At 35.7% G+C, this 12,933-nt stretch overlaps 1 long non-coding RNA gene across 2 annotated transcripts in view; it reads right to left on the bottom strand.

Moving 5' to 3' along the window:
* Positions 1-1,957: 1,957 nt before the first annotated feature.
* Positions 1,958-12,933, bottom strand: part of LOC101788210 (uncharacterized) — a 338,370-nt gene continuing 327,394 nt past the window's right edge. For both annotated transcript variants that reach the window (XR_010047661.1, XR_010047668.1), the window contains one exon: positions 1,958-3,311. This is a non-coding gene — a long non-coding RNA (uncharacterized LOC101788210). The remainder of the gene's footprint in view (positions 3,312-12,933) is intronic.

Genomic DNA, 12,933 nt, shown 5'->3' with positions numbered 1-12,933 from the left:
CAATGCTCTGTGTGACAAGGAACCACATAAAAGTGGGGTAGCTTGCTCATTAGCTGCAGATTGGCTAGAAAGCCATAAAACTTTTACACAATGGAAAACTACTCAGCTACAAAGAAAGAAAACCTTGAGGCTCTTGTAGGTATATGTATACAACTTGAGATCATGCTCAGGGATAAAAAGATTCAGAATCACTTAGGTGAATATCAGGCTTCCTCCGTAATTTAAAAACTAAAGGAGTTAGGGGGATGCAAATTGTACAATTCACCTTGTGAATGTGAAAGGGGAGGAACTGTCTAAAAAGGGAAGGCAGTGGCCATTGTTAACCTTGTATCATGATTTGAAACCCATATTATTTTCATCGTTCTGTTTTGTTTGGTTTTATTCTGTTCCAGTTTGTCTACTTATATTAGATTTTATGGCACGGACAGCTATTCCAAAGATTGCAGGATATATTATGGTGACCATTTTTGTTTTCCTATTAACTTGATTTGAAGCCCTGTATTACTTTCACTGTCTTGTTTTGACTGATTTTATTCTATTCTGTTTTGTTGGATAGTCTGAGGGTATAGGTAACTACTTTGAAGACAATAAGATTCACTATGATACCCATTCTGGTTTGATTATTATTTTCTTTTGAAGTCCTGTAATGTCTCCAGTGTTTCATTTTTATTAGTTTTGTTCTGTACTGTTTTGCCCAATTTATAATACCTGATGATATGGGCAATTCTTTTGAAGATAGCAAGAGGCATTATGGTTAAAAAAAAAAAAAAAAAAAAAGAAGAAGTTTATGTTGTTCTGGTGGAAACATGTCCTTTCCATTGACTAAAGAGACAGAACTATAGCTAGGTCAGCAATTTAGCAAGAAGACTGATAAACCAGTATAACCAGTAATGATCAACTTGAAATATTTATGAAGTTTAGACAAGAAATATGCTTAATCTTTGGATAACTAAGGTTACCAAGCCAGGAGAACCCTGTGAACTCTGACATGAGCTAAAAGACCATTGAAAAGAAAAAAAAATAGGGAATTTTTTATTCAATATAACTTTTATATACAACCATATTTGCCCAATACATTATTAAAACCGATTTGAGTGGGACTTCTTTCATTTGAAAAAGAATAAGTCATAACCAGTATGATATCTTTCATTTTAAGATCATAAAAATAAAAAAAAATAATGACTTCTAAATTTGAATTATTGCAACGCCAACCCTAGGAAGCAGCAATTAAATACAGAGTGTAATCTTTCTAAGTACAGAATTTTTTTTTCTTCCTACTGTTGATTTGTCAGTGCCAAAAAAAGTACCTGGACTGTAATAAATGCTCAATAAGTCTTTGTTAAAAAGATGGATTTTCAAGGTAAGGTGTAGATGTTATTTTCTAAATCTTCTCCCTTACATTCCACTAGCAGAAAAAATAACTATAGCATTCGTTTATACCTAAATGTGCTATGAAATTAGGTCATGTATTTAACTGACTTTCAGACTTGCACAAACATTTTGGGAACATATGAGTTTTGTCATTATAAAATTCCAAAACTCAGAGAATCTCTCTTGTTACTGGTATGGCTGACCATGAATAAAGTTATTATATTCATGAATATCTAAAATACATATTTTAGCTACAACTATTTCTTTGCTTGGACATATATTTTTTACAAGACTATAAAACAAATGAGTAGTTTTATGGTTATCAAAAGTTTATTGAATATTTATATACTATAGTTGATGCTATTAAAATCTCTTATAGTAGAAATGGTAATATGACTTTGATTTAGTTATCTACTATGTATGAACAATATCATTTTTGTCTAATAGAATTTTTGAGATTACAAATAATAAAAATATAACTTGACATGTGAAAATAGTATGTAAACTAAAAATTAATGTGTGCGTCTAAGTGCTATTTAAACCCACCCATGTTAGAACTTAAAATTGAGTCACATATCATGAATAATAATATTTGTATTTGTATTTGTATTTGTGCAAGAACATTTCTGCAGAATATGGTATGAAGAGCTCTCTCCAGAAATTCAACTGCAAAAGACATCCCTCACAGGAAGGATGCAAAGTTGTTATCTTAGTTCACAGAAACAATAATGACTCATTTATCTCAATTGTCTTTCACTTTGCTGTCACTGAAGCTTAAGTCTCTCAAGTATAGCAAATCACACGTACATTCCCAAAGGCTGCTTTAACTGTTCTCATGAGCCAATGGCCCCTACCCTCTGTGGTCACCAGATTCAGCTTTCCATAAAGATGTCTTTCCCCAGGATCATTCTATTACAAAGGTACAGGTAAGTATGGGACGTACTCTGATCCCCGTGGTTGAGTTGTTCTCATAGACACTGGCATCATTTTTTACTCATCTTTATTGCTACCACTGGCCTTGTAGCCTTTTCTGAGAGTTTTGTTGTTCCTTGCTGTATGAGACACTTCTATGCCTGATGGAATGAACATTTCAGTGAGTCAGTATGGCTCTTGTGGAAGAAGAAACAAAGAAATTAGAAACCTTGCTTAAAACATGGAAACAGGAACCATTTACAATTGCTTTGTAAAGAGGAAGAAACTTAAAAGTTTAAAGGAAAATTTGGGGGAAAGTCCAGTTTTTTCAGTTTACTATCTTTGTTTAAACTCTGGAAAGGCAACAGGAAAGTGCAGCTGAGCTATTTACTGGGAAGGTATAGTCTATATTTCACCAAGTCTATATTTTAGCAACTATTGATCAAATGGGTTACAGGAGAGGTATGAGAGGAAACAGCTAGGCAAGGATTCTTGATGGTTTCAAGGAAAGTTTTTGAATTATCTTGCACCTCTGCATCTGGTAGATTCTCCGTGAACCTTGTGTTCAAAGTAGCAATCAAGTTCAATTTCTGTCATATTTTCACATGGTTCATAGTCCACATTCTTCAGTTCCTCTACAGGAAACAGACATAAACTGATGGATATCTGGGCTACTGACTACTTTTAATAGTTTTATAATATTCAAGGCATGATCATAAACTATAGTGAACATTCACATTCAAGAAATGTATTACTGTAAAGTTCTGGAAGTCCTTTGGCCTGAGTGTCTTCAGTTGAGCTGTCATGGCTAACTTGATATCCTGACTTCATTCACAACATTACCTTTAAGGGTCCTTCTGACTTGTGGAAAAAGCCAGAAGCTGCATGGTTCCAGACGTGCTGGGGATGATGGATGAGGACACCCGTAAGGTTTTTGGAAGATCTCTTCCTGCTGAATGGCACTCAGAGGCAGTGCTCCCCATAGTTTTAACAGTCATGAAAGAAGACTCCAGAACTGTTTCATGAAGCTGGAAGAATGACAGGATAAGTGCACTCAGAGTCAAGGGGATCATTTGAGAGGTATTAATTGTAAAGTGTCTTTATTATATAATATACTTTTTAATATACACACATATTTTTGACTGAATCTTGAACTTAGAATCATTCCTGATGTTCGGATCTTACTTGTGTCTTCCCAAATCAATATACCAGTGTCTTAAACCCCGGTACCTCAGATGTAACTATATTTGGAAATAGAGTCTTTAAAAATGTAACTAAAATAAAGTAACTTCACTAGAACAGTTCAAAATCAATATGATATTTGCCCTTACAAAACAGAAAATGTGGATACATCTATAGAAGGAACATCATCTGAAAAGCTGCCATCTGACTTTCAGTCTCCAGAACTGTGGGAATATATATCTGTGTAGTATAAACCAACTAGTCTGTGGCATTTTATTGAGGGAAACAAAAAACTAGTGCAGCTCCCTTTTGAGATTCAAAGTTTTGCTAACAGGAGAAGCTTCTCTGTCCTTTAAAACATATTCTCCGTCAAAGAGCCTGCTAGTCCCTGCCGCACTCCCAAGCCCTCCACAAGCCGGAGGACTGAATCCCTGTGTCAGATATTACTCAAGTTTTAATGAACTACACATTTTCTCTCCACAAATCAAACTCTCATATTATATATTTAATGAAATGCCACACTAATTTTTCTTTATAAAACGTGCTACTATTAAGCAGTAAGAATTAGGGCTGGAGATGTAACTTAACCCTTCATGTAGCAAGCAAGAGGCTCTGGCTTCAGTATGCAGTATCATTAAACATAAAATGATCTTTTATAATACAAATCAACCTATTGAGGTAAAGGGCAAATTCTATTTAAAACAGAGGGTAATGCATCTGTTCACCTGCTTCCATTCTGTAATAGCATCTTTAGAACTTCTCTATTGCTCTTCTGTTTCCAGGTTTTTGTCGATACCTGAACTAATAGTCTTGTCATTAAGCTTGCTTAAACATAAAAGCTTTGAGACATCAAAAGGGATGCGCACTGGAAAAGGAATTGACTGTGTAGCACACTTGAATGTGCTCGTACTTCTAAATGAATTTGTAAGCTCACCCTGATTGATGATACATGGGCAACATCTTGCAGGATTGGAGAAGAAATTAAAAATAACTAGAATGCTTACTGATAAAGGATCAGTGCTCTTTCAATGCCCAGTATGATTTAGATTTTGGCAATATGTTAAAAGAATACATTTCTTCACACAAATTAATAGATGAACAATGAATGCTGGAGTTAAATATAAAAAACAGACATTTTTACTTAGTACTGTAGAAGGCCACTCTATTCCTTTCAGAAGAATTCCTGATCTGTAAATTGGAGATAATAATATCAATTCCATAATAGTTCTAATTATTATTAATACATTGTGGTGGTAAATTTGTAAATATTTAATAAAAGTTAGTTGCTCTCTGTAACATTAGTCCAGAGGCAAAAATGCTGACTTTACGATAAAATTCAACTGAATATAAAATGCTCTATGTCACATTTTTTTTCTTTCAAGAGATGTATTTATTTCCTCAATTGCCAAAATAAAATACCACAAAGGAGTTGGCTAAAAACAACAAAAATTTATAGCCTGATAGATCCAGAGGGTAGAAATCTGAAATCAGCAAATGTCAACAATACTGCTTTTTTCCAAGTGTGGCAAAAGAATTTCCTCATGTCTCTTTCTGTGCTTCTAACATTTGCACACATCCCTTTGTGTTCGTTGGTCCCTTCCCTCCAGGCTCTGCCTAGCCTCATGTGGCTATCTTCCTTCAATGTCTTCACAGGACCTTTATTCGCATGTATCATTCACTGGCTTTTGGTCTCACTCCATTCTTCATCTCATCCTATCTGAACTAATTACCTCCGCAAAGGCCTTTCTTTCGAATAGGTTCATTCTTACATTCCAGGTGTGTGTGGGATTTGAGAAGACAGGTTCAAACCCAGCACAACCCATCCTGTCTTCAAACTTTACATTTGTCCCACATGACACAGAAATTTACCCCTTCCCCAACATTACTAACACTGCTAAATTATTCCAGCATTAATTCTAAATCAAAAAGGATTCAAAAATTCAGTACACCCTACAGTTTAATATTCAAACCTGTAAATTAAGACTGATAGAAACTCTAAATATGATCCATCTTAGGGCAAAATTCCTGCAGATGCATCAATCTAGGAAACAAGTTGTCACCTCCCAAAATGTAACACTAGAACTTCACACAGTGTACATTGTCATTCTGAAAGGAATACTTGAAAGAAATAAAGGTGTCACTGGACTAAATTGAATTTTTACTGTACTGCACTGTGAGCACCAAAGATGACCTATGCCAAACTTTCCATATTTTGCTTAGAAAGGTTTTCAGCAAAACTTCCAAATTCATTGCTCAGAAGTTTCACTTTCCACTGAGCAGTAGAAAGCAATTCAGCTAAACACTCTGCCTCCTTAGAAGAATCACCTTCCCGCAGTGTCCCATAATATCTCATTTTCTTTGTAGATCTCTCTTGAAGCTTTATATTTCTGCCAGTGTGTTCTCATACAGTCTGTGTATTCTCTAAAATGACAGAAGTCCTCTCAGCCCTCCTTTCACTTGCATGAAAGCCTCCACTAGAATCACTTTGAATGCCTTTATATCTTTCAAGCTTTTCTTCAAAGCACTGTAGACTATTTTTCATTAAGTATCTCCTCCATGCACTTCCAAAATGCAATGTCACTTTCACAAATTTAGGTATTGGTTACAGGACAACCCCAATCTTTAGTACTGAATTCTGTGTTGATTTTCTAGAGCTTTCATAGCAAATCATGCACTCAGTGGATTGAAACAGCAGATTCTTTTCCTTATTTCATGTTTCTGGAGGCTAGAATTCTGAATTTGAGGTGCCAGTGGTTATTTCTCCTGTAGACTTCACACAAGAATCACCTCATGCCCTCCCTACTCTCCTGTCTTCTCAAAGTTGACAGCAATCCTTGGTGATCTTCAATGTGTAATAAACTACTCCAGTTTACCTCCATCTTCACACATCTTGCTTGCCTATATGTATATACCCTGCCTTCTTGTTAGGACTCAATCACTGGATATAGGGGCCATCTGAATCTAGTATGACCTCATCTTAGCAAATTATATCTTCCAAGAGTTTTTTAATCAAGTTATACTCTGAAGTTCTAAATGGCCACAGTCTTGGTGGAACACTACTCAATGTTAATTTCAAACCAGCAAATGGACTTAGGAACTATGTAATGTCTATGATGAACAGCAATCACTTAATAAAGCATTGATTAGGACAAAATGCATCAACAAGAAGCATTATTCTCCTTCATTCACTTCCTGAATAAAAGTATGCTTTCAATAAAATGTGCTTTGATGGCAAAATTTGGTTTTGGCTCGAAATCCTTTCAAGTTTCCTTAGGAAACTGGAGTTTACAAACAAAAATATATATTGAGAAAACTCAAAACAGCCACATACTAAACTGCCCTTAATTTCAATAGTAATGAAGCAATGCATGCTAAAGAAACTTTTAAAATCAATGTTAACTCTAGTTCCCACCATCATTGTATCATCCAATTCTGTTTTGCTTTGTTTTGGTATCAAAAACAAAATCACATCCTTGTACTTGCCAGACAGGCGCTTAAACCACTGAGCCAAATTCCTGACCCTTGTCTTCCAAATCTATTACGTTTCAATTATAATGTACTAGTTACCAGATATGAAATTAGTTTCAAGATGCTTATTGTTTTTAATATTAATCCTCCTAGGTCTGACTGTTTTAATCCCTGTCATGATGAGCACTTGAGGTACAAAAACGGAGGTGCAGGTAGAGGGACTCGGTGTAGCTTCCTGCAATGCTGGGTGGCTTTGAACAGATTCTTCTGGTTGTGGAGCCTGGTCTTCAGGAGCACCAAGAAAGCAGGCACTGTGACCTTGCCAGCACTCCTGCAGCTGACCAGCATGAAGTGACATTGAGCAACCACTGAGAAGAATAGCGTGACGTCAGCGAGAAGGGCTCTCCTGAGCTGTAGCTGGGAAGACAGAAGTAAAGCCAAGCCGAGGAACCAAGCAGGAGTGCGGGAACCGATGAAAATTTAAAGGCCACCTGTTTCCATCACTCCCACAGCTGGTTACTCCTTGATTGATGAAAGAGTTACTCAGAAATGCTAGTTTCAAACTCCATCCAGGCATTTGAGTTAAAAGTAAGAATATTCTCAAATTGATCTGGTGCTCTTTTTGCTTGTAGCAGTGAATTTTTTTATTAGTTATATTAAAATATATTAATATTTGAGTATTTTGCCTCAAGCATTAACTGCTGGGTAATTCTAATCCATGGTTGTGGGGTTACAAATTATAATTTGATTCTTTGTGTGCCTGTGCTGTCATCCTGTCCCCCAACACACCACCTTGAATTTCATAAGCATTAATACTGCTTCCAAACTTGCTTTTGCAATAACTCTACTTTTCTGCCAAAACTCCCCCAATTTCAGGGGCTTCCCAGGGATAGGACAGCAGAAAATATCACTGCTCTTGTAGTTAGATCCCAAAAGCTTCAAGGTGAGTTCAGCTGGTCATTTTCGTGTCACTGAAGTTCCTCGCTGCCTGCAAGAAGCCTTTTTTGCCAATGCTTTCAGCAACACCAGTGCCTCTCACTCCATCTGACCCAGCAGGCTCAGACAGCCTGCTGCAAATGCACTGGCCTGAAAGCCCCTCTGTGGTCTACAGTTTCACTGTGTGGTGCCCAGTGTACAATAAATAGAAGTGGATAGAAGTATTTATTGTATTACATTATTTCTAAAACAGTGTGCCCAATATTTCAAAACCATATAGAGTTTTTATTAAAATGAGCTTCTATTTCCAATTTCAAGGAAATGAAATGAGGGTTACTACTCAGTGAATGAGGGTTCTTAATTGCATTTTCAAAAAAAAGAGTTCAAAAAGATTTTCACTAAAAAAAATTTCTCTCCCAAAAGCATATTGCTAATTTCAGTGACAATCATTTTTACAGATTTTTAGAATGATATTTATACAGTTTCAGACTGCAATCATAGCAAAAAAATCACATTTCTGTACAATAATTTTTACCGTTCTTTGAATATTTGCAAAAACAGAGCTGTCTGTGTCTGTATGTCATTTTTAATTGTATCATAATAATGGATACTTTCTTTTTTTCATTTAAGGAGAAAAAGAAAAAACAGAAAAAGGGTAATACAAAATTTAAAAATAAACAGTAAGAAATCACTAGTTAATAGATTACATATTCTCATCTTAGAAATAGTTGTTAAGTTACAATATTGAAGCATATAAAGTGAATTTCAAACAGTGAGAGTGTAAACAATTTTGTTCAATGATCCAAAAAACACTCAGTAATATGGTTATCTATCTTATACACTTAAACATATATGCAGTTATAACCTTTAGAGCACTTTCTTTTCTTTTCTTTTGTACAATGACAATTACACATTTTGGGTTTTATTATTCCCACACTTCTTATTACTTTTTTTGAAGAGAGTAAAACCAAATGCGACATATCAGAACAGAGTCAGTCAAATCAAAAGGATGGACATAATAGGTAATGTAAAAACAAAATACAAGGTGATCAACAATGGTTACCATACTGCCTCTTGCTATTTTAAGAAGAATTGGCAGTTATAATAAAATTGAACTAAACAGTAAAAAATAAAACCAAAGCATTGGAGACATTACAGGATTTTAAAAGAAAATAATAGTCAACTGGAATGGGTGTCATAATGATTCTTATTGTCTTCACAGTTATGCCTATACTTTCAATCTTGGTACTATCAAGCAAAGCAGAATAGGGGAAAATCAGTCAAAACAAGATGGTGAGGGCAATAGAGGATTTCAAATCAAGTTAATAGGAAATCAAAGTAGGTTACTATAATGTATCCTGCTAGTTTTTATTTATTTTTCCCTTAATTAAAAAAATAAAAAGAAAGAGGTAAATAATTTAAAAAAGGGGGGGGGGATAGAGATAAAAGAGGGCAAAACAACAAAACAGCGCAGGTCAAATCATAACCATTTAAGCAAAATAGTGTTTCACCACAAGATATCCTGACATAAAAATAGTTGCCATAGTGTCTCTTCCTTGAAATCTTTGAGTATAACTTCTTATACTGTAGCACCAAACATATCAAGACACTATAAAACCATTCAAGAGAATGACATTATTACAGGGAATTTAGATCCAATTGACAGAAAATGAACAATGGTTTTTATATAGACTCCTTGTCTATAAAAGTTTTTGCTTATATTATCATATATAATAAAATCCAATAAGATACAACCTTTTAAGACCAATGGAGACAGAAGAATACACGTTTGATGGGACTTCAAAACAAGATGATACTAAATCAGCACTAGCTATTATGATGTCTTGTTTTCTCCAAAATTGCTGTTCCTACCTTCCGATCTTCTTTGTCTTATTTCTGTTGAGCTCTTTTTCTGTTGTTTGTTGTCAGTTTGTCTTCTTCATTTCGTTTTGTGCTCCATTCATTGTGGCCTCTCTGCCACTATTTCTGGAATCTTGGTATTTTCCTTTTTTTAGACTATCCTGCAGTATTCTCTGTAGAGTTGAATTAGTGGCTTAAAATTCCCCTAGTTCCTCTTTTTCCTGGAAGCATCTTGTTTTTCCATCAATTTCTAGGGACAATTGTGCAGGACATATCAATCTTGGCTGGAGGTTATTATCTTTCAAAGCTTTAATTACTTCCCCCCATGGTCTTTGTGATTTGATGGCTTGTGGAGAGATGTCTGCTGTAATTCTGATGGGTGTTCCCTTGTAAGTGATCTGTTTCTTGTCTCTGACAGCTTTTAATATTCTGTTCTTATATTGGATTTCTGGAATTTTGATTATTATATGCCTGGGTGTAGCTCTGTTTGGGTTGTAGGTGGCTAGAATCCTGTATGCCTCATACATCTGAGTATCTTTACCATTTGCCAAATTAGGGAAATTCTCTTGGATTATTTCTGTGAATAGCTTTTGTAGTCCATTTGTTTGTGTCCCCACTTCTTCTCTTATGTTCTTAATTCTTAAGTTATAGATCCTCTTATCATCCTCTAGTTTTTGTATTGTTGCTATTTGTTTTTTTTTTTGTTATTTTTAAGAAGTTTTTCATTTCATTCTCCCATATTACAAATCTGCCCTCCAGTTCAGATAATCTGTCCTTAGTTTCTTTCAAGCTGTTATTCCAGTTTTCAACAGAGTTTTTAGTTTCCTGGTAATCTCTTTGAACCTGCTTTACATATTCTATGTTTTCTCTATCTTCTCCATCAAACAATTTTCCCCTTTTTTTCTGTTCTTTCATTCCACCATTTGTTTTTTCTTGGGTGGTGCTTAGCATTTCTCTAACTATTCTGCTTAAGTCTTGCTTCAGGTCATTAATAACTTCATTCCTGAACTCATCTATGAGGCTCTGGAGATAGCGCTTCATGTCTATTGGTGCCGTGTCTGCTATTGCATGTTTCTCAGGATTGGGGGCTGAGGACCCTTTCTTGTTGCTCCCTCTTCCCATATTCTCTGCTCTTTATATTTAAGCATTTATAGGAGGCTCAGCTTCTTTCCCTGTCAGCCACAGTCTGTTTGAATTGTGCCGGCTAGGTGTTCCCACCCACTGCAGTGTACTAGGGAGACACAGACCTGGGTAGCTTCTGCTGGGCCTGCTCCTCCAGGTCAACCTACCAAAGGCTTCATCGCTAAGGTGCACCTCCAGACACTGGGACCTGAGTTGGGCTAGCCTACTGGGTCTCAGCCAGTGGTGTCTCACAGGCTAGGCACTTCCCACCAATCCTGCTTGAGAGGGGGATATGTGACTGAAGTCACTGCAGCTTCTGGTTCCAGGAAGTCTGCCCCATCTGAGTATGTCCTCCACTGAAACCTTCTTCTCTATGGAAGAGTCCCCATTCACTCACTCATCGCAGGTCGATGCAGGGCACCCGGCCAGTCCCGCTCCCAACTCCTTTCAGTGCTTCCCACTCTCCGAGCTTTTGCATCTCTCTCCCCGCTGTGCTGACCGGGATGCAACAGCGGCTGCGAGTAATTCAAATAGCAGTTTCCAGTGGTGCGGGTCCGGCTTCCATGCTGAGACCTTATCTGTGCCTGCTGTATCACCAGGATTGCATTTCCAAATAGTTTCTCTTAATTTAGTTCATTCCTGGTCAGCAAAGAATATCCCCACTTGCCTGGAACTTCCTGTCCAGCACCATTCCTAGATTTCAAGTGAGGTTTCTCCGAGAGCCTCAGGGGCTGCCGCTATCTATCTGCCATGTTCTTCCGGACCTCACTGTCGATACTTTCAAAGTTTTAATTCTTTTATATTTCAAGAAAGTTAAATGAATAATCACAGATACTATGGTAATATATCAGAGGATTAATTCCAAAAAGGTAGACTTTCTTGACAAAAATGTGTTTAAAATTGTTGTAAATGTTAACATAATGTGCCCCATAGAAACTGTACCTACATAAATTCTATGATAATATGTGGGTTACCTACTTTTTTAGAATTTTTAAAAATTCTAAATTTTTAAAAATTTTAGACAGACCGATAGGTTAAACAGAATTTGCATATAATTTTAATATGCATTTCTTGTTATATGACCTTACTTGGACATATTTTAAAACTGTTTAATTGCACTTGGTATGAACTTTTTCTATGTTGTGTAGTTACTTAAATAATTTTCCTTATTAATGTGCTAAAGCTGTGAAATATTTATGAAAATAGCAAAAATTTTAAGATAAACATTGAAAACACTTTTTCCACTCTTTTTTTTTTTTTTTTCATTTTGTGTATTTCTTCCTAAGAAAATTTTCAAGTGGCTCTGGATCATTGAGAGAAAGTATCTTGATAAAACAAAACTGAATTTAATAAACAGAGTATCACAAGCATAACAGTACCATTAGTGAATCTTACTAGTTTCATAATTGGTGGAAATTAAGTAGTTCTCGTCTATGCATCTAAACTGAGGTGGTTTGGTTTAAGAACTCAAGATGCGGAACTGACTGGAATTGGGCAAGGTTTATGGTAATGCTGTAGAATTGTTGGACACAAGTGAAGCAAAAGAATTGAAGCAATTCTTCATGAAAAAGTGGTTGTCCTGATAAGTGAACACTTTACCCAAGAGAACAAATCATTTGCCCAGATGAATTGATTTGCAAGAATTTCCTATAGCACACAGTGAGGTTATTTATTGATTATCTTATCTTATCTTTCTGAGAAAGAATTTTCTGAAGGAACCCAGTTAAATTATGTTGACACAGGTGGTATCAGTCCTAACCATTAATTATGTTGGTACAGGTGGCCTTATTTTTTAATATTTATACTTCTCCATTTCCAAATTATTTTTAGAAATGTAACAATGAAAATATTGTTTAGTTCTGATAATGTTACTATTTTATGTTTTTCTTCTTCCTTATTTATTTATGTATTGGTACTGGGAATCGAACTCATGATCTTGCACTTACCAGGCAAGCACTTAAACCACTGAGCTAAATCCCTAGTCCTCTTTCCTTATTTATCATATCACCAGAATTATCAGAAATATAATAAATAATATGCATTTATTTTTAGGTGGCTAACCAATTACCCATATATTATTTA

This window comes from Cavia porcellus, unplaced genomic scaffold, assembly GCF_034190915.1.
Source record: "Cavia porcellus strain 051 isolate PalLab524CR breed Dunkin Hartley unplaced genomic scaffold, mCavPor4.1 scaffold_5, whole genome shotgun sequence".
Taxonomy (NCBI): Eukaryota; Metazoa; Chordata; class Mammalia; order Rodentia; family Caviidae; genus Cavia; species Cavia porcellus.
The sequence above is the reverse complement of the archived record's forward strand: the minus strand, read 5'-3'. Positions and strand labels throughout refer to the sequence as shown.